The sequence below is a fragment of the Aythya fuligula genome, chromosome 8, assembly GCF_009819795.1.
Source record: "Aythya fuligula isolate bAytFul2 chromosome 8, bAytFul2.pri, whole genome shotgun sequence".
Taxonomy (NCBI): Eukaryota; Metazoa; Chordata; class Aves; order Anseriformes; family Anatidae; genus Aythya; species Aythya fuligula.
The window spans coordinates 9,167,056-9,183,856 of NC_045566.1; positions in this window are offsets into that span (position 1 = coordinate 9,167,056).

A 16,801-nucleotide genomic window follows, 5' to 3' on the forward strand; every position below is an offset into this window, starting at 1 on the left:
GCTCATCTAGCCCCTGCACACCCGTGGAGCTGAAAAGCAGCAGCTCAGAGCTGCAAATGATGAGCACAACCCCCTGAACCCTGTCCCACCCACCTCCCCGTGGCTTATAGCCAAATCCTGCTCCTAGAAGCCCCTTTGCACTCACAGCTCAGCTGGCCTTTGGGGGCTGTAGGGAAACGAATGACCATCATCACTCTAGAGAGGGGAAACTGAGGCACGAGACTGCGACTGAGCTGTCCCAATCACTCACCAGCAGCAGGACTGGAGGTAGCAGGGCTGGTGGGAGGTTTTGCAAGCCCACAGTTTAGGAGTTTTCCTAGGGCTTGACCACCAGCCCCACATAGCTCCCTGCACCCCAAATTCACCTATCCCCTTGCACCAGCGGCAGAAGAGGAAAGACGGGGGGAGGCAGGGGAAGCTCCACTGGCTGGGAAGAAAAGGAAGATTTATTAGTGTTTATCCAGAAATACCAGCTAGCCTACTGCTGATCCAACCGAGCCCAGCGGGCTGCAGATTGAGGATTTGCACCAAGCCCGTTCTGCACGGGGCCATTCATCAAACCCAGCCACGGCGGGGCCGGCGGGGAGCGCGGTGCCCCGGGGGGCTGGGGGTGTGCAGAGGCAGGGGGGTGCCCCTGGTCCTGGCCCCCACGGCTCACACCCCGCGAGCATCCTCGGTGCTGTGCTGCCTCCGTCTCTCTCTCACACGCTCCCTGTCTCCGGCTGGCTCCGGACCGCGCCGTGCAATCATTTTTCTCTCTTGGACTCGCTGAAGCAAGCGAGACATGTCAGCGCCTGATGAAACCCCATTTTCACTGATTAGCTCCCTTAAAAATATTTCATTTATCAGTGCCAAGATTTAAGTACTTCCCACTTGCAGGCAGCCAAGTGTGTCTTGTTGACTATGTAGCACGTCCATTTACATTGGCGCTGACAACGTTACAGCAAGTGCTAATGTCCCCGCTCCCCCCGGCCGCCTCTCCCCCAGCCTCTCCGGGCTGGCGAAGCTTAGACCTGTTTTATTTCAGACCTGTCCTCCTCATCTGCGGGAAGAAAACGAGGAGGGAGGGAAGGAGGGGGGGATAAAAAAGACACCTCTGATGTGTGTCTCTCTTTTCTACAGGAGTCATTTGCAAAGTCATAAATTTCAATTTCCTCCTCCCCCGTTCTATTATTACCTGGGCCTCAAACAAGTTTTACACTCATTTATTCCCAAATAGAAATGCAATTTCCTCAGCAAATGATACCTAGCCAGAACTCCATTTGTGTTCCACCAAGAAGACTTATTTTCATCTTCTTTATTTTTCCCCACTTTTTTTTAACACCTTCATTTGCATGTCACTCTTTGGGATGGTCCCCCTGCTCCTGTCCCCTCCCTTGGGGGCACATGAAAGAGACAAATCATTTCACTTTCCTTCCCATCACTTTACCAAAAGTTTCCAGTATTTGGCGGCTGTCTAGCTGCAGGAGGAGATTTGGGGCATATATTTTTGCCTGAGATTGACAAAACAGGTGGAATTTGGGAGCAGGGTCGGACAGAAGAGGGCTGTCAGATTGGTGAACTCTTTAAGACAGAGCAGCAGCATTGAAAGTTGCCCTGTTTGGCATGGCTGAACAGGCTGAATTTCCAAGGTACTAGTGAACATCGAGGATGAAATAAATAGAACCAAGGCCAGCTCCATTTTTCAGGTTTGCTGATAGAGTGCATTCAATAAAATCCATAATTTTGGAGCCCCATCTCTGGTGGGAGGCAGCATTTAGATCATTTGGATGAGGACTTAAGTGTTCATAACCACCCCAAAACTGAGCAAGAACAATGAGAATGGGGAAAAAATAATAAAAGGTGACATTGTGGAAATGAGAAAGTCCAGTGTGTAAGGGAAATTTAGCAAAATTTAGCAAGAAGGGGGAAGGTGGGGGGCTTCAAAAATACTTATAATTTCTGTGAACCAGTCCACCCACTGCACTGTGATGTGTTTCACACTGCTTTTTGAGCCAGCATATGTTGTTTTGTACAAGTCAATAGATTGCCCGTAAAGCTTCATGTCAACAGAAATACAAAGGGAGTTCACAGCTTCTGTGAACTGGTCGCTGAACATTGGTCAGCTCCTGAATGGAGAATGTCCTGTTGTAACTTACGGGAAACAAACCCAGGCCTGGGATATGGCGTTGGCTTAAACAAAACATCTCTTGGGGGACTAATGAGCAGGGCGTGAATAGTAAGAACCAGAGAACTGGAGAGTTTTCTGTCAGTTCTGTAACCAGGTCTCTGCAGCAAGTGTCAAGCCCCTGGACAGGACCTCATGATGGAGATAGAGGGTCTCTGGCTGTCTTGCTGGAAGAAGGAAGTTTGCTGTCACCAGATCGTTGCCTCTATGACCCCTTTGGGACTTTGGGGCTCACATCTGGCGGGATTATTCAAGATCTTGTTAGACACCAGATCCCAGACCTGTGCTCTCTCCTGCTCTCTTTTAACAAGGCAGTGAGCCCAGAGGTCTCCCTGGGACATCACCTGTGTGGGGTGTCCTAGGAGTTGCAGTGCCCAGCTCGAATGATGCTCTAGATGTCCCTGCAGCAAGTCTGGAGGTAACAATGCCTAATTTCACCCTGAAGCCATTTGCTGACTGAGATGCTTGTTACCTGATTACCTGACAGAAGTTGGAGTCACTCCACTGCTATCAGGATGTTACCCTGGAGTAACATCCAGCACAAACAAGGGCCAGATGTGGATTATTCAGAATATTCCCTGTGAACAAGTGAGCCGCCAAGGAAATCTGTCTTTCTTGCTTGTGCCCAGGCAGTGGCTGGGCTGTGAATCCACCTTTGGCTCTGGCTCTGTTTTCTGCTACCCACCAGCTCAGCAAACTTACACAAGAGCAAAGCTTGTTTACTGAACACCTTCTGGAGCAAGTCTTATTCAGTTTCTATTTTTCTTCTATAACTGATGGTGCAAGACCTAAATCCTAGTGCCACCGTTTGTAGAAACATCAGATACGTATTCTTTAAGAAACGAATACAGAAAACCAGCCATCCTTTAGCTTCCCTTCTCTAGCACTAGATTTCCCATCCCAAGATTAAGAGCCTAGGAAATATTAAAGGCTAGACGTTAAGGAGATTCCTTTCATTGGCTCATTGGCGTCCTGACATTTCCACTGAAAACAGAGTGCTCTCATAGAAGAGAACAGAAAATGCCCAAGCCAACACAGCAGGAGTCTAAAAACCAATATAGTCCTATGGCTTTTGACATGTTGCAAGTGACATAGTCAGCCACTTCCCTAATACAGGATAATTTTGCTCTATCTGCAAGAACGTATGGGGGAAACATTGCACGTAGCGCTCAATTGGCTTCATGCTGGCTCGGCATGGAGAGAGAGCTCCGTATGGGGGATCTCATCCTCAGGTGCCAGAAAGGGACTCAGGGGGCATGAGGATTTCTGTGGAGAAGATTCTTGGCTTTTGAGAGGGAGCTGCCCTTGCTGTGCTGATGGGTCTGACTGGGAGTGTTGTGTGGAGTGCTGGTGGAGAGGGCAGGAAGAGAAGGAGAGGTTCGAGGGAAGAGGTAATATCTTTTGTTAGACAAATTGTACTACTATATGCCTGGAAAGGTGTTTCTTTTCCCCAGCAGTCTCAACTGAGCTCAGAATTGGGCTGCCCTCATTCTGCAAACCAGACTCATTTGGCTTTTCTGTGATTTATTGAAATTTTCTGTGTGGAAGTTGCATGTGAGGAATTAAGCAGCCTCAAGCCAAAATGAAGGCTGGAAATGGGGAGAGTCAGACCAAAGGTGCGTGGGATTTGCTTCTCCACACCTGCTGCTGGTCGCTGACCCAAACCAAAGTCCTGGTGAGAAGTTCTGGAACAAATCTTCAGGAATCAAACATCCCCATGTAGACCAAGGTCCTGGGAGTTGCCTTGATCCCAGCAGCCCAGAAGGGAGCAGGAGAATGGGGCCAGACAGCTTGGCCTCGTGCACCAGGGACCAAGTGCAGGCTGTGTGCTGGGCCAGCACAAAGAGATCCGAGGCTGCCAGCAGAGACAGAGGGGCTGCAGGGGTAAGGGAGAACCTGGCACTTGGTGGGGAAAGGCAGAGAAGGAGTCCCCATCCCCCCTGTCACTCAGAGAACAACTGGCCTTGCAGTCCGTAAGGGGGGGACGTAGGTAGCTTTGATGTAGTTTTGCACCTATTAGCTTGTCTGCTTGTTTTCCAGCTCCCTCAGAAGTCATGATGTTTAGTGTGACACATTTATTTACTAAGCTAGTAAGCACAGAAATGAGCTGTGTGGCAGCTCCATTGAGCACAATGCTAATAATTGACAGGGCAGTCCAGATTGTGAAATAGAGGTGAACAGAATGGATTTTGTCAGATATTAAACTTGACCACAGATGGAGGTGGCTATTTTATTAGTAAGCTCTGAAGGGGAAATGCCACGCACCCACATTTACGCTGCTATAACACTCCTGGCTTTAACTTCTACGAATCTGATTTTTCATCTGCAGATCTGAAAGAGCTTTACAAAGAAATCACACCGAGGAGCAGAAACCAGGTTGCTTAGCTCCTAGATCAACATGCAATCTGTCGAACAGTGTTTGTCAAACACTTCAGCCTTTCTCGTGTTTCTTGGGCACACACGACAGTCCGAATCACAGGTACGGTGCCAAGGGTTTTGTACTGAGAGGTGGAGTTGCTGCTGGTCTTGGAGATTTTGGTGAAAGTTAAAACAAGGTTGGATGGAGCCCTTGAAAATGATAGGAACTGAGATTTTGCTTATCTGTGCTGAATCCCAGTGGGATCTGGGGGACTGCTATATTCTTCCTTTGTTTTTATTATTTTTCTCTTCCTTAAAGCTTAAAACCCCAAATAAGCACTTTCTCTTCTTTTGGTCCCCCTCCTCCTGAAATCCATAATGCTATAATTAAAATGTCATAGGGAGACCACTCAATATTTATCAACAGTCAGATGCTGGCAGGTACAGTAAGTGATCCAGATCCAAAGCTAGGGTAAAGTGGCACAGCTAATGGGGGTTACTGACACTATGCTAGGAAACAGTTTGGCCTGGGGTTTCATGTTTTCTTGTCCATTTTTGAACATATAAAGGCCAGTTCAAAAATATATTTTCCAAAGCTTTTCTGTGAGCATTAATTTGAACAAGAGCAATAAGAAATCCCTGATATTCATGAAAGCTGTATAGCTGCTATTTCCTCCTGTGGGAGGGAAGTACAGTTTCATTCACAGCATCTGTCCTTTTAAGTGGGGGAATAGTACTTATCTTCATCTGTTTTATTTATCTTACCACTGTTGTCAACCCATACTTGCAGATTGTGGCTCAGTATTTGTTGTTCATTCAACCATTCCACTTAGGCAAAATGCCTCTTAATATACTCCATAAAGAAACTTTACCCATTTGGCTCATGGTGCTGTTAATTTGCATATCATTACCATCTCATTAGATTTATAGCTTTGATCAAATACTTCCACTGCCCTGATAGTCTGTGCTAGAAATCTACAGGCTTTCATTAATGCTCTGTATCTCAGAAATGCCTTTCCTTCCTTCCTTCCTTCCTTCCTTCCTTCCTTCCTTCCTTCCTTCCTTCCTTCCTTCCTTCCTTCCTTCCTTCCTTCCTTCATTTCTTTCTTTCTTTCTTTCTTTCTTTCTTTCTTTCTTTCTTTCTTTCTTTCTTTCTTTCTTTCTTTCTTTCTTTCTTTCTTTCTTTCTTTCTTTCTTTCTTTCTTTCTTCCTTTCTTTCTTCCTTTCTTTCTTCCTTTCTTTCTTCCTTTCTTTCTTATTTTGCTTCATTTTTTTGTCAGAAGAATTAGTGGAGAAAAAGTATATTCAAGGCCAGAGAAGTCAGCCTTGCTTGCTCACAGGGACAGTAAAGAGGGATAAAAGCATCAGGAAAGACAGAAAGAGAGGAAAACGTGTCTGATAATGATGTGTGGCACCTCTGAATTGTGATTTAGGAAAGCACCAGCCAAATGCAATCTTAATCTTACAGACCTCATTTTCCTTTGAGGCTCAGTCCATCTTCCACTAAGGGAACAATCCAGAGGTAGTATTTCATCTCAGATATCCTTAAAAAAATTAATAATGCAACAGGTCAGTGACTCAAAGCAAACACAGTCATGCCAGCCAAGGTTGGCAGCCGGTATTGCCGCTAGTGAACAAGTGCTCTTATTTAAAATATTTGTAGTCATTTAATTCTTTGTGTCTCTGGTGATCATGTGCAAGTGATTCACACCGCAGTCTGTCCCTGAAGAGCCTGGCGTGATCATAATTCAAACAGATCTATTACCTTTTAGCTTTCCAAATGTAATTATAATGCAATTAATTAGGTACTCTCAGTTGATTCTGGGTTTCTTCCTGCAATCTCGGTCTATTGCCCTATGAAACTAATGGCTGTGAGTCGTTAAGAGCATTCGCTGTTTGTGCTGATTCTTCAGCAGAGGCTAATAAAGTTAGGCACGTATTTGGTAGTCCGTGTGAAGAAGCTATCGTAGCATTTTATTCACATGACATTCAAACAAATTTTGCATCCCATTTGGGCTCTCTGTGATTTGATTTTATTCTCTCTTCTGAGCAAAACACTTTTCTCGGAAGTCATAATAGGCTAAGAAAAAAAATAAAAATCTGTTCCATTATGCTGCGTCGGTCGCTTAACAAAACAGGCTCTGTCCCCATTAACCATGCCTCAAAGACAAAAGCCCCAAGCTCTGGTGGAAGAGCAGAGTGTGTGATAGCAGCTGAGGGTACAGCAAGGAGGTAGGCAGTTTCTGCTGCAGCTAGAAGGAAAAAGTAACTTCCCCCATCCCACCTGGGGAAGTGACCTAGTTAAGTAACAGAAAGAGGAACAAATAAATAAATAAATAAAAGGAAAAGGTATAGGAAAGAAGGTATTAAAAACCTTCTCTTCTTTCTTTGCTTTCTCTGTTAAAGCATTGAGGCATCCTCACCAAAACCCAGGAGGAACCCAAACCAAGGCTCCGGGACTGGTGGGTCTACATCCACAAAGAGGTGACTGTATTCCTCAAAAGCTGGATGGTCGCAAGCACTCGCTGTCAGATAGATGATGGCCCTGCCCTAGTTAAGCTCCCTTCAGGCCCCCTATCTCACCACATCCCACCTGAGTCCAGCAAAATGCCTCAGTTAACAGCTCCAGGTGCTGCAGGATGGCCTTGCAGCTCACAGAGGATTTTGGTTAGAGACAAGGACAAGCAGGGTGTCTGCACTACTCCATGTCTCCGTGGGTTTGCAAGCTCTAATCCTATAAATACATTGATGCACGTCTCTAACCCCAGCCTGCAGGCCCCTGGGAATGGGTCATCTTGTAGGATTCATGTGTAAGTGGTGTGTGGATGCAAATGGGGGAGTTGCGTAGCACCTTAGCTCTGCCAGTGACATTGGCCAGGTCACTTTAACCCTAAAGCTGTGATCCATCTTTGTTACAGATTCTTCTTGAAAATCACCATCTCTCATTAGACATGGCACTGTGACGCTCTGATTTTTACCTGAAGTTTCTAAAGGTTGCAGAATAGAAATCATGATCATTAAAATGCTCTGCATTGAGAGCTCTCAGTAAGATCACTGATTAATCACAAAGCATCCCACACTGATCTCCATCCAACCACAACTTCCTGGTCACTTCATAGTTTTAAATGAGAAGTGTTGGTCCTGGGTTAAAATCAGGGACATCTTTGGTGCTGTCTGAGAAGAGACACACATGTGAGGATGGGAACACTGATCGTAATTAAACCATGAGAAACAGAGGAAGCCTTTTCCAAGTTTAATACTCTTTATAAGTTCTCATTCTTTTTTCTTTTTTCTTTTCTTTTCTTTTCTTTTCTTTTCTTTTCTTTTCTTTTCTTTTCTTTTCTTTTCTTTTCTTTTCTTTTCTTTTCTTTTCTTTTCTTTTCTTTTCTTTTCTTTTCTTTTCTTTTCTTTTCTTTTCTTTTCTTTTCTTTTCTTTTCCCTCAAAATGCCGTGAAAAAGACCTTTCAAAAGTGGGCGGAGGAGGAGGGCAGCAAGAGATAGCTCTGAGGTACATTTCAATCTGCATGGTTCAGGAAGGAAGGAATTTTCAATCTCCTCTCTATCATTTTCGATATCATTAATCCTGAACACTCCATTTTCCATGCTCGCCCGCCCAGGCCCGGAGAGTGAGCGACACATAAAGTGACACATATTCATCACTTGGCATTCGGCGCCGTGAAGGCTGTAATATAATATTAGTGTTGTGTTATCACTGTGTCTCTCTCGCCAGCCTCGGCTGCGGCGACGGTAGATGACATGAATCGATCACCTGTGACATTTTTGATTTGGTGTCACTTTCCCCATTTCTGCCATTTGTTTTGGCAGTTAAGAGGTAATTGTGTGACATTAGCATGGAAAGACTCACTTTCCTGACCCCTCTTCCCAAGAAGAAGAGAGGGATGAATCGCTTTTGTCTTGTTGCATGGGTTCAGAGGGGCTTGTGAGAGACATGGTACAGGCTGCAGACTCCTGTACCCTTTGCTAAAGCCAGCAGGGCTGTGATGTCTAAGCCAGGGACGTCTGTCCCATGGGATGCTGCTGAACCACTCTCCTGAAGCAGGGAGAAAGTGGTAGTGCAAGAAACCAGCAAGCTGTGGGTCCCTGCTCTGCCAGAGTTTTCCCCAGCTGACTTTGGGTGCCCTGAGTCCTCCCTGGGATGAAGACAGCAGCTCCCTGGGTGGTCACTGCTTGCTGAAGCAGCGCAAAGAGGATCCCTGCTCAGGCTGGAGCTGGGGAATGAACTGGGCTGAACTCACAGCAAGACCATTACAGTGACTGTTTGCAAAAGTTAATATTTTGCACCAAATCCTTAGCTCTCACCATTCACCAAAACCACAGGCATGGATGCCACAACAGCAGCCAGGAAAACAGCAGGGACCTCTGTTTGACTGCACCTTCTCACAGCAGATAGGGCAGATTTGTAATACCCACACATGCTCACTTGTTACCAGGAACCCTTTGTTAATTTAGGAATTGTTCTCCCCAGAGGGACATTTTTTTTTTTTTTTTTTTTAAATAATTGTCCTTAGGGAGCTTTCTTACAACTTCTGCTAAAGCAACTTGCAATGGCCACCGTTGGAGACGAACACCTCTCCCAGCTGGCTGATCTGCTCCCCGAGGATGACTTTACGCTGCCGTGCTCCCCATGCTGTCAGTCCCTGCCTGCTCTCAGTGGCAAGCCAGGATCGCATCACAGCACTTTCACAAGCAGCTGCTTGGTGACTGCTGGGACAGAAGCCAGGCAGGGACCAGAGCCACAGCAGGGACCTGGTCCCCAGCCAGCCCCTGGCTGGAGGACATCAGCTGCTGGGGAACCCTGCCTGGTCACCCCTGCTCTCTGTGGGTGCCTCCTGCCAGCAGGACCCGATAACCGGGGCAGGAGACAAATTGTTCCCCGTGTCAATTTTCCATTTAAAATGCAAACTAGATTTGACAGAGTAAACCGAATAAAGATTTGGATCGGATAATCCAGTAAAAGCTAATTACTAAAACAAAATGAGACACTGAGACGCAATCTCCCTCCTCCCTTCTCTAACGAGGTTCATTTGATGAGTTCTCTGCCTCGAGTATTAGCACTTTCTATCAAGAAACACAAGCTATTAACTCCTTTTAACAATTTATGATGTTCAATAAACTGATTAGGAGCCCATGGTACATAATTTAAAACCATTTGGATGTCCTATGGCCATTAAAGGGAAAGCAATGAGTCTGAACAACCCTGCTAATTAGAGGTCTTGATGACTCCTGATTAGAAATCCTAATTAGGTGTCCTAAGTAAATCTTTTCTTGTTTTTAAATTTATTGTCTTCATCTCTTCACATTGTTTATGAGATGATTTTAAGAAAGTTAAAATCAGACCTTCCCTAAACTAAAAGTTCATTTAGCCAAACAGAGTAAGGTTCACAAAAAAATGCCTTAACACCAGCCACTACCTACTCTGTGTTTGGTTTTATTCTGAAGTCTAAAACTTGTTACAGAGTTTGGTGTGATGGCTTTCTTTCACGTCTCTTTTATTCTCCAACTTACTGCATCTTAGTGAGAAGCCTAAAAGTCCCAATTCAAAAATTTTAATTTTCCCCATCCCAGTATTTTTTATCAAATTTGAAGCTCTCCTAGAAAGTTAAAATAAAAATGAGGGAAAGTAAAAATTTCTAATTCCCATAGTGCTTCAAACATTTTCTGTGTTTTCCTTTTTATTTTTTTTTCTTGAAAGCATGACTTTGGTATGCTATTTTCATTGCTGAATCAAAACTTGCTCTATTTCTTAGCAATTTTTGAATCAATACTACTATGATAATGTTATAGAAAAGCCTAAAATCAAGGGCTTGTTTCTGGTGCAAAATTAGGGGCTAACAGCAATCTTCACCTGGCAGCTCAGCCCTCATGCCCCTCCTTTGGAAAGGGTCTTTAATGTTTAATTCTCCTCCCTCCTAAAACTCCGTGCCTCATTTCTGCTCTAAGTTCATTTGCTTCATCTTCCAGCCACTGGGCTTTTTTCAGCTTTTGTCTGCTAGATTAAAAAGCTGTCTGCTACCAGAACTCAGCTTCCCGGGCAGGTCTTTACAGATGAAAATCAACTCCCCACCGCATGGCAAGGGTGGGGATGGCCAGCAGAACGGCCATCCCAAACTCAGCCCCAGAGAAAGCTGGTCTGAGACAAAGGGCTGTCATTTGTGCTTGCTTGGCACATTAGCCAATGGTGTCTCTATCCCTGAGTTATAAATATCATCGCAGTATGATTGGGAAGGCAAAATCTTCTTTTAGGATGTAATGTTCCATCCTGTACAAAGCCATCATGTGAGCATTAATCTGAAGCTTTGCCCTTTAGTTGTGTTTGCCATTAATTTCACTTTCAATAATACTTAGCACAGGAATGCACAGGTGTAATCAGCATGATCTCTTTTGGGGGAGATCCACGGGGGAATATTTGACCTTTGCTTCTTTTTAATACCCAGTGGAGAGAGGCTGCCTTTCTTCCAGTGAGCTGAGCTGTTCATTTGCTATCTCAATCTGGGATTTAGCAGGATTCAAAGCTGATTAGGTTAGAAAGCATATGGGCGATGAAAGGCATTTTATGTAATGGGTTTACATGTCCCTTTTGGTAAACAAGCAACCACTCTCTTCACTCTAAAGAGTTAATATTTTTCGTGCTCATTATTTTTAGAGTCTATTTTTGCCACTGTGGGATATTTTTCCCCCCAAGGTGTTCATGCTGTGGGACTCCGGCCAATGGGTCTCTCCAGGCAAATCAGCATCAATGACATTTCCTTTTCTCTGAGAGACGAAAAGAAAAGAGCTTCATTGGGAACAACAGTCAGTTGTGAATAACTGAACTGAAATGTTCCCCCTTCCACAGTTTTTTTTTTTTTTTTTTTTAATTTATTAAAGCAGTTTGGCAAAATTGATATGAATTCCTTCTGCACAAGTCCTTCAGAATCTGTACCTTCTCTGAGAAAAATTAAAAAATTTAAAAAAATCTATCAGTTTAGATTCTACATTTCATGATTGTAATAGACATAATTCAGTGTTGATGGCAGATTGAAGAATTTAGTCCTGCAAATTGGTCAAAGTGATGAAGTCCCTTACAGCCAATAAGGCTGGGGGGCTATTACTAAAAGCAACCCCTTCCTTAGCGATCAGTCCTGTCCTTTAACAGGTGCGAGTACAATTTTTGTTCTCTGTAAAACGCCAGGGTCAAGGTGACGAGCACAGAATCACTGAGACGTGTGGGGAACAATTGTTCTTTCCGACACATGATTTATGAAGTATCTGACTAATGTGGTCATGGGAGCCCGGGAGGAAGGATAGGAAGCTGGTAAGAAGCACTCAGCTCCCCTCTCGCATCCCATATTTGCATCCCATACCCACGGTAGCATTCATCTCACTTGATTGTAGCTGTTTAAAATTTAGGTGTTTCATTTAAGCTGGTTGTCAAGGTTCTTTCCCAATTCAGTGGGGAGATCAGCACCAGCAGATGAAGATTCATCCCTCCTCTATCTGACACCACCACTGGATAACCTACCCCGTGGTCACAGGAGATGCCCAGACACCTCACCTCACCTCTAAATAGTTAGATGAGACGAATCCCCACGCATCAAATTAACCTATATGGTTAACATCCAACCTTCCCATTAAACACAGCTCAGCTCACATTGTCTCTGAACAGCCTCTGGGGCAGAAGAGAAGAGGAGGACTTGTACCAGGAGCTGCTTTTCCTCTCACCCTGACTTCTCATACACCTCTGATGCCAGACAGCAGCTTGCCCCACGTGTTTAGGCCTGGCCACATAACAGGGTCATCCCAGCTTTCCTACTGATCCCTGGGATAGCACCAGGGGGAAGAATTCTGCCAGGTCCTGAAACCAGCAGTATCTGATCTGATTAAAACCCTTTACCTCTAATTTAGGGGAGGAAATGCCCTTGTTTTAGCTACTACCAAACAGAAATAATGGCCTTTAATTAGCAGTCGGGTTTGACCTCTTTCTGCTTGGAAAATGGCCACTGATTTTAATTGGAGTCCCAGGGCATTGCCCTGACATCCTGGCCCCAAACCTTGCCACAGCCATGAGTACAGTATAAAGATCTAAGCAGGTCCCATTCTCTGCATGCGGCTCAGCAGCTCTCCCTGTTATATTCTTCATCTCCAACAAGTCCTGATTTTTTGACGTACCTAAGATGAATATTCAAGGTTTTAGCCCAATTTACATATCTGTAATCCGGCAGTGAGAATAAAAGGTTGTCAGGCAAAATAAATGTGTGTCTCAAGGTCAGACCTGGTTGAAACCGATAATGGTGCTTAACAGCCTATGCCATGCCTTTGCAATGATCAGCATTGCTCTAATTGACAAATTAGCTGTCCATATGGGCTCAGAGGCAATCATACATCCATAAATCCCAATAAATACAAACATAATCTGATCTAAGTTGGATCAGCCAAATAAGTTAAAGCTAGATTTAACACCTTAAAGGATTGCATTTAAGGAAAATCACTGTTAGACAAGATTCAGGAGCACTGGAGCCATATGTGCAGAATGGAGGCCACCAGGGAGGCCACCAGGGAGGCCACCAGGGCTCGGCCATGCCCTGGGTCCCCCCCCCCTTGTCTCCTGGCTGACCGACGTGGGACTGCAGCCATGGGTTAGGCTGTGCACCCAGTGGGGGGGGGTCACGCAGCCCAGGTCCCACCCCCAGTAATTTGCATGTTGAGGTTGCTATTGGACAAGAGGAACATCAGTCTCTGCCCTGGCAGGCAGGATTGGGTGGAGGCTGATCTTCCTGCTGGCCCTGCTGTTGGTAGGGAATTAATGGGGGGAAGAAGTGAAGCTGGAGGAACTGCAGGATTTAACACCTTCAGGCTGGGCAAAATGAACCACAGTTGTCCTGCTGCCGAGCATGGGTCTGTGCTGCCTGCCAGGATATGTGCTGAGGACTGACCACGAAAACCCTTGTGCTGCTTTTCTGCAATTTCCTGAGAAGGAGGCTGGTGCAGTCAGCCCATCTGTGCATGTGTGCTCATCCAGCTTTTCCTCAGCAACTTCTCCCTCTTTCCCTCCTCAGAATCTCTTAATCCATTGGCAATGTCAACCAACTTGAGCAGAAATGTTTTTTCCTAGAGAGCTGGGAAGCTTAATATATATATATTAATATATATACGTGTTAATTCTGGTAGAGCAGAAAAACCTTGGCAGTTCTTGCAGGATGGAAAAATTGTGACCCTATTAGACAAGCCAGGCCCTGCACAGGTGTGTGGCATTGCAGAGATCTCACCTTCCGAACTTCACAGCTTCAACAGGGGTTCCCAGGACTTCTGAGTGCAGGCAGATTTCCAAAGCCACCTGCAGGTCTGTGTCCTGGGAGAAGCAGGGCTGCTGGTTACCTTCTGATAGGACCCCCTGAAGGCTGAGGATGCTCATGATCTTTCTGAAGGCATTCAGAAGAACAGCAAACCCTACAGAGCAGCACCAACTCTCTGCTTACTTACCCTGGCTGTTCTTTGACAACCAACTGGCGTTACCCAAGGGTCTGATGCACAGGGTGAAACCTTCAGTCTTCTGCAGGCCAAATTCAGCTCAAGACAATTTCAGCAAAAGAGGATAGCCCCTGCTGTCTTCTTCAACCATTCCTGTGTGCATTGTGTCCCCTCTCCCATGGGACACAAAATACTTTGACTTTGACTGTTTTGCAAACTTTGAAACCAGGGTAGAGATCAGAACTCCAGCAGGTGCAATGGCTGTGGGAACACGGAGATACTGATCAAAATAGAAAACAGTGAAAAGCAGGACACAGGAGGTTCGTACCTCCAAGTGTCCCCTTCAATAAGGCCTGCTTAAGTAGCCTTAGGGGCTGAATTTCTTGGTGCCAACCCCCTGACTTCAATTGACTTAGGATCAAGTTCTGAATTAAGCAGTAAATCACGCTGCTCATCCTAGGCACAGGATGGGAGTTACAGGAGTTAGACAGTGATTTATGAGAGATTTGACCCAGGGCCTCTATGCTCACCTTGAAATGTAACTCTCATCCTTCTAGATTGTCAATGTGTGAAAAGAAACTGAGGTCTCCAGCTTTGCTGCCAGATCTGGAGACTGGTGCAGCAGGTTTGGAGGTTTTGTTTTGCTCTGTTGTGCCCTAAAAAGATGGCCAGCTTTTCAATGGGTAGAGTGGCAATTTACTCCTGCACTCTGCTACCCACTTCTCAGGTGTGCACAGACACCAGTGCATGTTATCCACACACCAGATACATCAAGGTTCACACTATTCCACGTGCAAATACAAATGACTGCACCATTTTATACATAATTTCTTGTTTCGGTGATTGGATTCCAAGCTCACTATGCAAGCATTTCAAAGATATGAAAACATAATTATATAAGATTCAGGGAGGTTCATGGTTTTATTTGTGCTCATACACCCCTGGAAAGGCATCTGAAACTGCACTTGCACCTCTACACAGTGGCAAGAAGCTACAGCAAATAAGGCGTGTTTATTCACTGATTTTTCCAGTACAAGAAGTAGAGATAACCAAATGACTGTAACAAATGGTGATCCAAAACAAACTTTGAGCATGTAAATAAGCTATGAGACTCCTTAATAAGGAATATTTTAGATGTTAAAAGTTCGCATTCATTCAAAATGCAACTGAACAAATGCATAGAAGAAAAAACACTGACGGATGTTCAGTTCCAAGACACGACCACTGGATCTCTATGTCTGAACAGGAAAGTGTCAAAGGTTTTTCTGGGAAAGTGTCCCCTGTCCTTTCCTACACCCTCCTTTTGGGGCACGTTCAGGATTAGGATCAAAATTGTTTCCAGCAGACATTTGGTCTGTCCCTGTATGGCCATTCTTGTGGGCTTAGGCCTTTTTGTTCATGGGGAAATAATACAATATGGGTGTTATCCTGTTGATGTTTATTTGGTCCATCCGTTGACAAGAAAGCCTTCTGATATTCTCCCAAGGTGTCAGCACACATGGCCTTCTCCTGGATACAGCTGTAACTCAGCAGCTGCTATTGGGTAACCCCACTGCTCTGTTCTGTTGCTTACTGCTTGCATCCAATAGGGTCAGTCTGGTGCAGCAGCTTTCTATACTCTGCGATTAGATTAAGGGATTATTGATGATGATTCCCTAAGCAAACACAGACTGCAGCTCTCCTAGCAACAGGCTGCTAAGCCCAGGTTCCATGTTTCAATTCCTCAAATTCCATTAGAAGAGATTCTTACAGTTTAAGGCATAAAGTGTTTGTTTTTCTAGCCCTAATGTGGATTATTAAACCATGGGCATGCTGTAACTATGCTTGGAATTATCATCCCTTAGATACACTTTTCTGGGCTCACTGTCACAGACTTCCTGCCCTTTAGATCTTTCAGTCTGGAAGAGAAATACCAAGATCAGAAAAGAAAATCTAAATCTGTGTATGTATGTGCATGCACATACAAAGCTATCCTAATCCTTTTTCTCTGTTTCCATGTGTGGAAGATTCATTGTCAGATGGGTTCGAAGGCCTAACTCCCATTGACTAAAATGGGCTTTAGCAGAGGCTGGCTGAGAAGACAAAGAAAGGAAGCTCTGCAGTTGATGGAGGACAAGAACAGAAAAAGTAGCCAGGAGACATATGGCAAGAGCACAAAGAGACACAGAGACAGGATAAAGCTATGGGGTTTAAGGACGGCTTCAAGCTTGCCTATCATAAACACCTCTTATGAAATGACCCTTTTAAATTACCCATTAGCTAATCCTCCCAGCCACTTTCAGGCTTTCAGTGAGCGTTAGGGCGTAGTGTTGCATGGAAGGATGTGAGGTCTGGGCCTCAGCCCAGGTATAAATCTCCCTAAAGTCGGATCAGGCTCAGGCTCAGCTGAGAGCCTTCAGAGCACTATAGTTATTTTTGCCATTTCTAGGAGATTTTAGCAAACAACACTGGAAATCTCCTCGTGACAGAAGAGCTTCAAGCCTTTCAATACCATGAGTGCAGACACCATGATCTGTAGGTAAACACAGAGGCAGAAATACCAGCCCTCCACTTGGCCAGCTGCTTCGAAGTCCTGCCAACTCCAGACAAAGAAGGGGACAGATACTGTGGTGGCAGAAAACATCCTCCACCAACAACTGGAGATACCTCTCCACAAGGAAGGGTTTACCATGGGAGCAGATTTCGTGGGGTAGCTCTCAAATTAATTTGCCCAGTGCTTCAGTTTGTTAGTCCCATTCCCAGGCTCACAGGAGCTACAAATCCAGGACCCCGAGTGTAGGCAAGAGTGGCTGAAAACTGGCCCGGCAT